The sequence below is a fragment of the Pteropus medius genome, unplaced genomic scaffold (assembly GCF_902729225.1).
Source record: "Pteropus medius unplaced genomic scaffold, Ma_sr-lr_union100, whole genome shotgun sequence".
NCBI classification, from domain to species: domain Eukaryota; kingdom Metazoa; phylum Chordata; class Mammalia; order Chiroptera; family Pteropodidae; genus Pteropus; species Pteropus medius.
The window spans coordinates 7032450-7046632 of NW_024349224.1; the positions used below are offsets into that span (position 1 = coordinate 7032450).

The 14183-nt window shown below is 46.5% G+C and overlaps 1 long non-coding RNA gene across 1 annotated transcript; it reads right to left on the reverse strand.

Annotated features, from left to right (window-relative positions):
• Positions 1-4518: 4518 nt before the first annotated feature.
• Positions 4519-9025, reverse strand: LOC120617394 (uncharacterized). Its single transcript, XR_005656903.1, has 4 exons — positions 8862-9025; positions 8285-8467; positions 5879-5937; positions 4519-4623 (listed from the first exon to the last, which is right to left on the reverse strand). It is a non-coding gene; the product is annotated as an uncharacterized LOC120617394 (long non-coding RNA).
• Between the last annotated feature and the right edge of the window lie 5158 nt (positions 9026-14183).

Consider the following 14183-nt stretch of genomic DNA (forward strand, 5'->3'; position numbering starts at 1 on the left):
GAAGATGGGCTAGCGTTACAGATACGTTCTGTGAAGGATGGGGGTGTGAGGGATGGTTCAGTAAACCACAGTACCAGGCAGGACACCCCACAAGAAGGAGGAGAGATAGGCTGCCCAGAGCTTGTAGCAAGCCATGAGCAGATGACAGAGGAGAGAGGAGGGCACAGGGTCCAGGTGAAGGGCATTTGCAAGGTGGTTCAAGGAAAGTTCCAGAAATGGTAAGTGGGAAGGCTGTTTCTGCTGGAATGAAGATACTGACAGATATAAGAAAGGACAGAGGAGATGAGACCTCAAATGCCAGGCTAAGGACTGTAACTATTTTTTCTTTAAACTATTGGAAGCCCAGGAGGTTTTCTTAGCGGAAAGAACTTGGGCGTTAGGGATAGCGAGTCCTGGGTTCAAATCCAGCAGCTGCCTCTGCTCCCGAATTTCGATTTCTTATTGGTTTGGATGAGTTGAGGTTTGAAAGAGGGTATGTCTGAAGGAAAACTCCAGAGCCTGGCACTCAATATGCAACAGCCAATGCTCTGATCCTCCCGAGGCCGGCTGGACCAGGACTCAGGAGAGTCAGGCAGAGGAGATGAGCGGCTCTGAGATGCCCAGCTGCAAATTCATTGGTGATGTGGAAGTAGCATCGTTTCTCCCCTTAGGTTTCTGCCGAAATACAGAAGCATCTCGATCAGGCTGTGCAGGGAGTGGTCTCAGGCTCCGGAGATGGTTTGCATCACTGGGTCGTAGAGGAAGAGCGATGTCTCTTCAGACGCATAACTGGGGGAACCATGGGCTCCCTCACCCGGCTGGGCCTTCCGCCCTTCACATCACCTTTCAAATGTGTCTCTGAGGCTTCTCTTCCCGGATCGTCCAGGGGAGTCTCGTGTGAACTGACCCTCGTCTCTCCTGTGCCCGCTGACCGGTCTTTCCCTTCTATGCGGTTTGCAAAGCTTCCTCCATCATCAGCCTTCTTCTGTGGACATGCTGGCTTTATCGATATTACTATTTTTTGAGAGCTATAGTCTGTGAAACAGATTCATTCAAGGGGAAACAGGCAGCTACTCACCATTAGAGGGAAGGAAATAAATAATTGCTTTTTTTAATCCATTATTTATCACCGGTTCAACTCCAGTATCTTTCTTGCGAAGCTCAGAACTTCAGCCATACCGAAGGCGGCTCTTACTCACCATCGTATAAATGTGGACAGTAAAAGGATATCGATATTGGTGACAAAAGCATGGATGACTTGAGAAATTGTTGTCCTGCTGTAGAAATTTCCCATGCCGCTCTGATTTGAACGTTTTATTTTTCCACGTCAAGTCATTTCACAGGGACTGGAAGATAACCTCTCTCTGGGCTTCGACACAGTTCTTGGCAAAGAGCATCTTCATTCCAGTATGTCTGGGGGACGTGTGTTTGCATGTGGGTATTCGTGTCTAAGTAGCCAATGAGGGTAGTTAGGGGTAAAATTAGGGTCTGGATGTGTGTGACATTGGCTTCATTGAGCTTCTTCAATAAGGCTGAAAACTATCCAAGACCCCATGAGAATGGGAAGGAAGGAAATTGACCGGGAGGCCTGGAGCTGGCTGCCCAGGCTTCATGTCCCTGAAGCAATGCCAGTCCCGTGCCCCGCCATTTCAAAAGCCCTCTCACACTCAGTTCTTCATGTCATCCTCACAGCCACCGTGGGACAGGGGTGGGGATTGTCTCCATTTCATAAATTAGGAAACTGAGGCTGGCCTCAAGCTAAGCACCCCATACTTATGAAAACCCATGGTTTTTTTCTATTTACCATGGTGGCTGGCACGAAGCCATCACTGTGCCCCACTGGCCAGGGCCACCATTTGCAGAGTCACCTGGGACCAACCTGTAAAAGACCCACTGTGTGCATGCAGATACCTATGCAATGGCTACAAGGGTCCCAGGCAGAGGACCGCTAAAGCTGAAAGGAAACTTAAAAATCATGAATACAGCAATCACAGACTGGATGCCAGGAACAAACGCCGGCCCGAGCCTTTCATGACCCACCCTGTTGAGTTGTGTCTTGTTTTGTTTTGGTTTGGTTTGGTTTGGTTTGGTTTATAACAGTTTAACCAGTTGCTAACACATAAGCATCAGAAGGGTTCACATTAAAATGTAAATTTCTGTTTCTCTTGAGAAGTCAGGTCTGGCCACACTGGCCTCCTGCCCCATGGCCACGGTTGAGTGGGGCTGAGTGACAGTTGCCTTTGGGGGCGGGGACTTGAGCATTTGGGTTCACCACTATCCCTGCCGCTCCCTGTTGTTTCATACCTAGCCCGTTTCTTGTCATCGACATTACCTATCTGGCTCTGGAGGCATTTAAAACATTTTAAAATTTAATTTAATTAGTTTATGCAATCATGCATGTGGAAGAAAAACTTCAGATAGTACCAAAGGAATATATATAGTGAAAAAGAAACTTCCTTCTCACACTGCCCTACGAGCTCCCAGGACAACCACTGGTACCAGCCTCTTGCATCTGTTTCTAATGATCATAATATGCACATGCAAGCATAGTGCATTATCATCTTTTTTAAAACACAAATGCACGCAATGCTTTGCTGTTTTATATATCAATATATTGAGGTATCACACCTTATATTTAGGCATCATACATATAGATCTACCTCTTTCTTTTCAAAGGCTGCATAATAGTCCTTTGTATGGATGCACCATAATTTATCCCATCATTTCCCTATCGATGGATGTTTAGGCCGTTTCCAATCCTTTGCCATCATGAACAGTGCTGATATGAATATCTTTGTGCCTACGTATCTGTCTAAATGTGTGAGTGCATTCGGAAGAAAGATTCTTTCAGGTGAAATGGCTAGATCAAAGAGAATGTGCCTTTAAAATTATAATGTCAAATGAAGAAGGTGTACTGGGTGACACTACCACTAAGAGCAAATAAGAATGCCTCCTAGATTTGGATCCCCTATTTCACCCAATCCATTTGACAGTTTTAGGAAACTGAGCCCCAGAGAGAGAAAGCGATGTGGTTTGTAAATAGCACAGCCCAATGAATCGATCCAGGGTCTGTGATGCTGTGGCCACCCCTCCAGTAGGCCCCAGCTGTTCTGCTGTCCCCTGTCCAGACCCCCTTTGTATAAAACTAAACCAAGGGTCTCTAGGATTAGCTCCGGGTTTGGCAGCTCGACCCAGGCCAGCACTGGAGGAGCAGATGTTCTGCTAACACTTCCATCGTGACCAGCACACCCTGTCACCTCGGTGGGCTACCTCAGCAGCCAAAGCCAAAGAATAAATGGACCATGGAAGCTGAATTACCAGCTCAGCCCAGTGGTTTTTAAATTATAGATTTTGCAACAAAGCTAAATATAGAGCAATTAAGAAACAGCTCCATGTTCTACGCCAAAGAACAAACAGCTGAACTGGAGCTCATGCGGCACATGCATGTGAGATGGGAGACGAGCCACTGGGAGCGAAATCCAAACTCTTTCCCTCAGGTTCTCCAGCACGGCCTGCACACTCCCGCCTCAGGGCCTTTGCACACGCTGCTCCCGCCGCCCGATTCACCCTCTCCGTCCATCTTCCTCTTGGCTAGCTCTTTTTCTTTCTTTAGAATACAGGCCTCCCGAGATCGTACCACTCTTCCAATTCCTATCTCAGACTCATTTTATCCTTTCTCGTGGTATTTACGACAGGTGGCCATTTTTTCATTTATGTATTTCTTTTTTTTAGTCTAATTCCCCAACTAGAGCCCAAAGTCTCCGTTTCTTCATCTGTACCACTGTAATAACAGTTCCACTCTGCCTGTTAGCCAGAGGACAAGTGAGACGCTGAAGGCCAACCACGTTCAGGTGACTCTTCTCAGGTTGCAATAGGATCGCTAGCCTGTGGCATGAGATTTAGGTCTTCATTTTGTAGTACAGCAATTCCCCAAGTACACACAAGTACCACAGAGAGCACACTAGATGATTTTTTTTTTTTACTGTATTCACCCTCTACTGCCACCCTGGTCAAAGTGCCATAATGTCTGAGATTGTTGCATCATTTTGTCTCCTCTGGTAACGCCTCCCCAGATCGTCTGTTCTACACTCAGGAGCCACCTCAGACTCTTAAAGGAGGTCATGCCATCCTCTGCTTAGAACCCTCCCATGGCAGCCGCCTCCTCAGAGAAGAGTCCCAAGCATAATCCATGTGACCCGACAGTCACACCCACCTCCACCCCTCTCCTTCCCTCCCAGACCTCTTCTACTGTCCTCCCCCCATGCCCACTCATCTCTAGGCATATCGGTGCCCTCAAATCTACCAGACACACCTTGCCTCGGCATCACTGTATTTTCAGGTCCCTGTGCCTAGAACCTCTTTTCTCTCAGTTATTTTGCGTGACTTGTATCCTCAGCTCCTACGAGTTGTTACTCAACTGTCGACATCTCACGTGGCCTTCCCTGACCACTTTCTCTAAAATCGCTACCCGCCCACTCCCATTACCTGTCTCTTTTCTCTGCTTCATTTTTCTCCAAAGCACTTACCACCTTTCAAGGCTCCATCTGCCTGCCTTCTCTCCCGCATTGTCTGCCTCGCCGGCTCGAAGGTAAGCTCCAGGAATATGAGAATTTTCTCTTTTGTTCACAGCTGCATTTCTCATGCCTGAAAGAACACGTTCATAGGAGCGCGATAATTATTGTCAAATGAAAGAACGAATCTGGATTCTTGAGAGTGAGCAATAGAAACTGACTCTGGAGAGTGTAAACAGAGGCTGTTAGTTACCTGGGAGGTGGTTGGGGCTCAGAGTCTCAACCAGAGCCAGGAATAGTGGGCTCAGAACCAGCAGGAACCCAGCCATCTCAGGAGAGCTGGGCTGCAAAATCATAGCAGAGTTCCCTGCAGAGCTGGTAGAGAGCTTGCTGCCATGGCTACTAGTGACAAGTGACCTACCTCCCTGAGTTGTAGAGTCACCTACTCAAGTTTCAGAGTCCAAAGAGCTGTGCCTGACTGCCTAGGTCTGTTTGTGTTAGCCGCTATCACGACCAGTGTGTGGGGTAGGTGGACGTGGCCTCTTCCACGCAATGGGACATTCCCTAAAAGAGCCATTGCGATGCTTTTAGGAAGGAGGAAGTTGGATGCTGGACAGAAAAAATGGATAACAACGATAAATGTTTGCTTTCTCTACATTAGTATTTATAACAAGTACATTTGTCAAGAGTGTAGTCTCTGCTCTAAAATTTGAGAGGAAAAAAGTGAAAACTCTAAAATGGGTAAATCTATTTTGTTGTTCACGACAAAAGCTATACAAATGGTCTCTAAACACATGAAAAGATGTTCAATCGAGCTCATAGTATTAGCAACACTTACTAGAACTAGACCTAGGTATTGTCTCTCGCCTATCACGTTGGCAAAAATTCAAAACCTCATCAACACACTTTGCTGGAGACGCTGCAGGGAAACAGGCACTCTTGGGGATTGCTGGAGGGAATGAATGCAAGAAGGCGCGACTCATAGGAAGGGAATTTGGCAATAGTTAACAAAACTACTTATGCCTCTACCCTTTGCCACAGCCACCATCCCGCTTACACGAATTTACTCCCAAAATACACCCTTAAAAAATAAAGAAGTGTCACTGTGACACTTCTTGTTTTCGTAAAATATTGAAACTATCGAAAACCTAAATGCTCATCCACTAAAGACTGGATGAATAAATTATTGTGTATCCATGCAACAGAGCACTATGCGATCACAAAAAAAGAATGAAAGAGACTTCTCTTAACCAACACGGAGTGACTTCTAGCAAATATTGTTAAGTCACATAACAAGAGCCAAACAAACGTGTGTATAACCTTGAGGACATTATGCTGGGTGAAATAAGCCAGTCATAAAAGGAGAAATACTGTAAGACTCCACTTACATGAGCAAATCTAAAGCAGTCAATTTCATAGTAACAACAAGTGTGGTGGTCGCCAGGGGCTGCAGGGAGAGGAAAGTGGAGAATTATTTTAGTTTGGCAAGATGAGAAAGTTCTAGAGCTTTGTTGCACAACAATGAGAATATGCTTAACAGTACTGAACCGTACACTTAAAATGGTTGATGATTTTTAAGTTATGTGTTTTTTACCACAATTTAAAAAAAAAAAATTTAATGTATATAATATGCTATATTATGTGTGTGTACTATGAGGAAATAAGAACACATATAGTATTTGCTTATTTTTACAAAAAGAAACTCAGGAAAGATAAACCGGAAATGAATGAAAATGGTTTCTTAGAGGGATGGGCCGGAAAAAGGGAAAACGGAGGAGAAGACTTCACTGAATAGATCCTCTTAAACATGGCCTCTGACATTCGAACCTTGTGAATATTTTAAAAGAACAAAATTCAGTTTAAAAAGGTCTAGAAAGCAAACCTTAACATTGAACTCAAAGACAGTTCAAATGAATGGACTCAACTGTATATCGCAAGCAAAATATAAGCACACGCCCACACAAAAAGCAATTCTAGTAACTTTTGAACACAACATTCTGACTGTCCACATATAGTAGAATATAGTCTAAGAACAAAAAAAGTATAAAGAAAGCTCGAACTTCACTTAGAGGTTTTTTTTTCAGTGGAGATATCGATGTAGAAATTCTGAAACTATTTGGGGTATATTGTAGGATAGGGCAAATGAATAAGTATGTCAATACTGTTGGGATCCAGTGTCCTCCCCGTGAAAAACCGTGTGATTTTTGGAATCGAATCGAAGGTGTCCTAGAAACTCAGGAAATGTAACCTTCGGCAGAAATGACACAAGGTCAGAATTAGTCGGAACCCTTCTGCCTAAATATGGTTGGAGCAGAAGCATTCCATGCGTTCCTGATACTTGGACTTCCAGAATAGCCCTTGATCCTTTCGGTGTGGTTTTTCCTCTATTCCTGGAGCTTCTTCCTGCCTTTTTGTGATGGTCACTTATATGTGCCAACTTGGCTAGGCTGTAGCCCCCAGTCGTCTAATCAAACACTAATCTGGATGTTTCTGTGAAGGGATTCTGTAGATGTGATTAACGTCCCTAATCAGTTGACTTTAAGTGAGAGAGCTTATCCTAGAGTGCCTGGGTCGGCCTGACTCAATCAAGTGAGAGGTCTTGAGAGCAGAATCAAGACTTTGCAGAAGAGAAGAAGCTCCACCCATGGCTGAGAGTTCCAGCCCTCCCTTCCTGCCAGCCTATCCTACAGCCTCGGTTGTCCAGCCAGTCCCACCATCACGTAAGCCAATTCCTTGCAATAAACCTCTTAATATATATCTTCTGCTGGTTTTGTTTTTTTTAATTGAACCCTGGCTGATACACTTTTTAATAGACTTCTTTTTTCCTCCCTTGACTTAGCTCATTTCTGCTACTTATCCCCAAGTAATAGAACCCAACTTCAATCGCGGTGTTGAAGTGATCCCCGTCCCTTCCTACAGAAACTTCTCAGCAGAGAGAAGGTCAGTCACAACCTCTGTCCCCACCAGACATGGGCTCCTCATTTACCAAGGCATTCTCTTTCCAGATTTGGGGGCCCCGCAAGGACTCGATGAATAAATAACTGGTTCTATTAGCAACAGGCTGTAAGGTTGGCCAGTCCTGGGTTTCTGCCTCTGAGCCCTGCTGATCAGCCTCGGGATTTGTCAGAGGCCCTGAAATATTCATGAACAACTGCTTCGATGATTTTCACAGCTGCACGAGTAGAGACGGGGCCCACAAGGGAAGCGGAAAGGCAGGCGACCTGGGGTTTTCATGTCATCCTCTCACCTGTTCTCAATCCCATTAGACGAAAAAAGAATTTGGGAACTGCCAAGGGACTCTGACAGCCGGACAGTGCCAGGCATCAGGCAGGAAGCCCAAAGGGCCAGGGGGCATCAATACCCCGGGAGGGCTTGTTAAAATACAGGTTGCTGGGTGCTGCCGTAGGTAATCCAATTCAGTTGGTCTAGGGTGGAGCCCAGGGGTTGGCCTTTTAATAAGAGATGCTGATTTTGCAGGTCCGGGGACCTTGCCGCTCTACAGTATTAAAGCAACAGCTCCAAAGAGAAAAGCATAGAGAGTTGATGCTTTATCTTTCTCAAGAAGACCCGCCCGAGCCATACGCCCCTCTGCGTCTGTTTTCTGAACTGCAGGGTGTGCGCTGAGCTGCTGGAGCTGCCTGGCTGTGCTGGGATGAGGTCGGAGGCCCCCGTGTCATCATTCTGAGTGCCTTGTTGAGGAAGACCCATCTCACTGTCCTGATTCCAATCACTCGTACGAGACCTGGTTCCAGAGTCTACCACTTTCTACTTGTACATCTTGGCAAATGACTTACCCTCTCTGTCCTCAGTTTCCTCATCTATGAAATGGAGCACAGGGCACGGAGAGAAGGGCAGAGAGCGAACGGGTTACAGCAGCGGCAAACGGAGCAGCAAGAACACAGTGCTGTCGTTATGGGCGTATGGTTGTCAATGAACATCCATCCATCCTAGCTTCCTGGGACAATTCCAGTCTATGCCTGTTGTACATTTTCAACCCCAAAAGGATGACAGTTAGGCAAATAAATTACATAGTCACCTTACTTATTACCCATTATCAGTGTAAGAGAGAGTCTGATCTACAATGGGAAGAGAGTTCCAAAGAAGTAATTTGGTCCTTCGAATGCAATGTGTCCGAGCCACACCACTTTTGGAAGCTATCAGCTTAGCTGAGTCGAGAGAAGAGCTATTTCATGAGCACACTCTGAAATGTTCTGCAAAATCCCTAACCCAGGAAGCAAGGCAGCAGGTGCATCAGGCCCATGTACCAGAAACCCCCCAGGGAGGCTGTGAGGAGCCCAGACAGAGTCTCTGTCTCCAAAGAATCTACTACACAAATCCTACCTACTCGCTTTGTCTGTTTAGCAAACTCACCCCACATCTCGCTTCCTCTCTGCGCCTGACATCTACCAGGATCTTTGAAATTTATTTTCTCCTTTTAGCCTGCTGTATTTTTAATGTCTGAGTGAAAGAACAAAGGAAGGCGAACACCAGACAAGATCGTTTCATTTCTCCGACGAGCTGTTGTGTAGCCCAGCTCAAGCTCAGCCAACATAAATGTTTTAAAATTCCGCCCTTGCACGGAAGAAGCACTGGTGTAGTCATCAACTCCAAAGCCAGGCCCCTGTTTCTGTCTTTCATTTGGTGACATGAAAGGCCCCTGCATCAATCATTAACCACCTATTAACACAAGCAGCCCAGAGAAGTTTGCCTAGTCCGGTCAACCGCAGTGGAAGAAATTCCTGTCGTCCAGCTGGCTGGCCATCCATGTGATCGGCCCAGGCAGGCTGTTTTCAGCTTTGAAAGGGCTTGCTGATTCCCCTTTCATCTCTCTCCGAGTAACAGATACCTGGTAGGCCTGCTTTCCTCCTCCCCCACTGCAAAATTATCCACCTGCCTCCTCAGCTTCTGGTGTTAAGAGATGCTTGCACAAACCCCGACAATATTGATTGCGTGCAACTGGCATGCAGAGCTGGACGATGTCCACACGGCGTGCGGCCCAGAGCTCAGGTCTGTTTCATCCACGCACGTCAGAGCAAGGAGGGCCTTGGGAGGTCTTGAGAAGGCAGCTGTCTGCCTGGTGTTTCTGATTCTTGTATTTAATTGGTTTTGATTTGAAGCAAAACCAATCAACATGAAGAAGTTTTGCTAGTGAGCCAGAACTTGGTTTCTTTAAAAAGCCCATGTCGCTTGGACAAGACACATCCGGGAACATGGCAGACCTGGAGAACTGGGTTCTGGTCTTGATTTTGACACTGACTCACCAGATGACCTTGAGGAAGTCACTGGCCTGCACTGGACTGATTTCTTTGCCAGCTGGTATCCTCTGACCATAGTCCCCGTGACAGCTCTGACGCTGACCCTGGCTGAGTGTCTTACTCCTTCAGTGCTTCTCTGTCCTCATCTTGCAAATGGGGACAATAGGACTGTCCTTTCCTTCCTTAAAGAGCTTCTGTGCTGCTCAAGGATGGGGAAACAATTTAAAGGACATGGGAGGAGGAAGAAATGAAAGCGGCAATGAGCATAGTTAGTTACCCCACGCAGGTGTTTTGGGCCTGGGTTTGGGCCTGACACCGCCGAACTTGGGTCTTTCTCCCTACGCACTTGTGAGTTTCTTAAGAGACTCGATCACATTGTATCCACCTGGTACCTAACCCAGGAGCCGGCACTCAGTAACTACTCGCCATATTTGTGCACTAAATGCCCGGAGAAACGTGTGACTAGATAATAGCAATAGGCAGCAGATAAATTGGCATATTTAAATTAAGCCATGAGAAAGAAGAAATGAGTGTGGGGGAGGAGAAATGCTGTTTCCACCACCTGCTGATTCTTCTGCCTCGTTTTATCTCAGCGGTCAAGAATTAATTCTTTTTTCTCCACTGCTAAAATCAATATCCTAAGAATGGTATTTTAACCTCTAAACCCGCAAATGACAGGATTAACTATAACCAGCATTCCAGTTTGGGAATGAGACCTTCTACTCCTACACCCAACCTACCCTAACTTAGCACTATCTCTATTCCCACATTCACCCCCTTCCTACTCAATTGACACATGATAACGGCTCCTTTTGAAGGTAAGGATTCTGTCTTCATTCATTTATTCATTTGGCAAATAATTATCGAGAGACCACCATATGCCGGGTACTATACTGGATCCAGGAGCTAGAAGAATGACTAAGACATGAATATCAGTCAGGAGGGGCTGGATCATGCTGCAAAAGTAAGCAAGCTCACAGTCTCAGAAAAAGAAAGCTAAGTTAACTTCTCATTCATGCTGCATGTCTGTCACTGGTCAGCAAGGGGCGCTGCTCCTCGGAGTCACTCAGAGACCCGGGCTGGACAGGTGCACCTGCATTTCTAGGGCAGTAGGAAATCATGCACTTGCTCTTTAAGCTTCCTCCCGGAAGTGACACGTGTCACTTCCGCTCTCACATGTCATTGCCCCCACCTAACTTTAAAGGGGGCCTAGAAACGCACAGCTACCGTGTGCTGGAAACAGGAAAGAACTGGAATGTTTGTGATCAGCACCAGTGACCATCCCAACACAGCTCCTGCCCTCGGGGAGGTCAGCGCCTGTGAGAGATTCAGATGGGAAACCTACAAAATATTGGAGTCTGATAAACGCCGGGTCTGGGAGGAGGGAGAAGAGGGGCCTGGTTTCTGTCTCTGTAGCTGCAGAAGGAAAAAAAGCTTTATCTTTCCCTGTTTAACGGAGGTCTCTAAAGTCAAATGAGATAAAATCTATAATAGTCGGTGAAAGCCAAAGGACATATCATTATGGAAATGCAAGCAGAATTTTTAAACACTTTCTCGGTCTTTCAATTTTGTTTTCCAATGTATTTTCCCTTTTAATCCAAGGTAAGTAAAGCTACGTTTTCTCTTTTAAGTTCAAAGCAATTAGAAATGTCGAAGCCCTAACCTGGACTATCCATTGTTCCCTTCACAAAGATTTTATTGAGCGCCTACTAAGTGCTAGGCACTGTGCTAAGACAACTCAGTGAGCTGAACAAACCGTTCCATGCCGCTTGAAGACGAAGAGGAGCCACAGATGTTAATCAGAAAACATGCAAATAGCTCTATGAGTACACACTGTGACGAGCGCTATGCAAGTAAAGAATTCTGTAAGTTGAGTCAAGGAAAGAGATAACAATCTCTATCTGCCGTTTTACAAGCTCCTGGGAAGCTGGTTTTATTTATCATTCATCCATTCGACCAACAGACATTTAATTGAACCTTTTGTGGGAAAGGCCCAGGACAGGGCAGGGTGGGAGAGGAGGCTCTGAGAAAGAGGTACCGAAATTCAGTGAGACACAGGTCCTGCTCTCTACAAGTCCGCCTTCGCATTGGGAGGCAGAGAGGTAAACGGTAATACGTAGGGTTGGACCTGCAACCAAGGCATTTCAGTCAACTAGTCTGTGCATTTCATCCAGAAGGAATTGAATACAGGGAATTGGTTAGCAATGATGGAGGAAAAACAAAGCCAGACACGTGATAGGGAGGAAGTCGAGAGACTGACAATAGCAAGATGAAACTGCCACCCCTAAGCTGGGGAGACAAAGGGAAGAGGCAGGAACTAAGGTGACCCTGAGAAAGATGGAATTACCCAGTGGGAACCGGAATGATGGAGGAGACACGGCTTCTGCAGGAGGCTCCCTGGGAGGGGAAGCGGAAGGGGAGAAACACTCTGGCTTCTCCCTGACGCCCGCCCTGCAGGCCCCAGCAGGGCTTCTCATTGGTTGAATCCAGCGGACTCAGAACCTGAGAATCACAGCTGACAGGGCTCAGGCCGCATCTCTCTCTGCCCTACGTTTGGAGCAGGGAAGGATGGGGAATGCGTCTTCAGCACAACAGATATGAATAAAATTCCAGAAAGCCTTGAAGGCTGAGGCATATAGAGAGAGGAAGAAGTAAATTCCAGGCTAAGACACAGCATGGGTAAAATTGTAGGTGTAGGAAAGCACATTTTGCTGGGCCTATCTAGTAGCAAGGGCATCCAGTTCGACCGAGGAGAGGCTACTGTCAGCACACACCCCCACCCTGGCTACTCGTGCACACACACACTCACGTGTGCACATGCACACACCACAGTACTAGGTCCCAGTCTTCCTAGAACATGCTCTTCAATTGCCATCTTCCCTCCACCTAAGTCCGAGCCTCTTTAGTGCTCATTGCCCATCTCTGCTCTCCCCTGTACTGTCCGTGCTGGTTACTGGTCAGGACACTGGGGCAGACAGGGCCCATCACACCCGCGAGTCCTGTCCAGAGGCAGAGCAGAGTCCTGAGGCGCTCTGTTCTGCCATGAATTGATGCTTTGGTTGCTGGGTCCAGGAGGGGTTCAGGATGTCCAAGGGAGAGACAAGAAAGCCTGAGTGGCACAGGCATTAGGGGAGCATCGTGTGTTGGATCGTGTCCCCCCCAAAATTCAAGTCCACTCACAAACTCAGGAAGGTGACCTGGAACCAGGGTCTTTGCAGATGTCATTAGTTAAGGATCTCAAGAAGAAATCATCCTGGATTTGGGGTGTATTCTAAATCCAGTGACTAGCGTCCTTATAAAAAAAAAAGGAGAAGACACAGAGACACACAGAGAAGAAGCGCATGTGAAGACGGAGGCAGAGATGGGAAGGACACAGCCACAAGCCAGATGTTTAAGGAACATCTGGGGCCACCGGAAGCTGACAGAGGCAAGGAAGTACACTCCCCTACAGCCTTCAGAGGGCATGCGCCCCCCGATGACACCTCGATTTGAGACTCCTAGCCTCCGGAAGTGTGAGAGAATAAATTTCTGTTGTGTCCAGCCACCCAGTCCGTGGTTGTTTGTTACAGCAGCTCTAGGAGGCTAACAGAGGGAGGCTTTTTACCCATCAGGATCCCAACATATAACAAACAACTCATACAGCAGAATCGCAGCACGTCAGCCCCGATCGGGTGCAACCCACTTCATCCCAGATGGAAAACCAAAAGCCAGGGTTAACGGTGAGTATACGGGGTAGGAGCTGAGAATGCAATGGCGGCCATCCCTTCTCTGTCCCCTGCTCTCCCCCATGCCAACCCCTCTGGTCTGTTTGTCTGTGATTCCTCAGCCACCCCAGGCCACCCTGTCTTATTTGGCTGCTGGAACCTCTGCCAAAACCCATATTTAGTTGTTGAAATTTCCTCGCCCGGGCGCCTCTGAAGTTAATGATGGAATCTTTGAAAATGACATTAGAAGCAAAACGTAAGCAGCAGAAGACATGAAACCACCTCCAGTCCATCTGTTCGAGCGTGATCCACCTCAGAGCTCCCATTTCCCATGTAAAACAGAAGATGTGATTTATAATTCATATCTCACCGGTACAACCCTGATTGAAGCAAACCACTTTGATGAAATGTTGGTTTCATGCTAGCGGAACACCGCTCCAAATCAGAGAATATTTAGAACTCTAACTCCTCTGCTGCCACTTTGAAGTAGAAAGATTTGTATTTTATGTGTTTTTATTTCCTAAAGAAAAAGGAAAATATGTACATGCCAATATGCATGTGGTGGAAATATAAACACATTTATGTGTGAATCAACACCGAAATGTAATTACTGCTTTCAGCACTGAAAATATTTATAGACGCGTATCTCGGGCTGAAGACCTGGTTCCAACAATTCTCAGAAAACTGCAAAATTCGTACTTTGTTTTCTTGGGATTAACTGAATTCATTAGAAA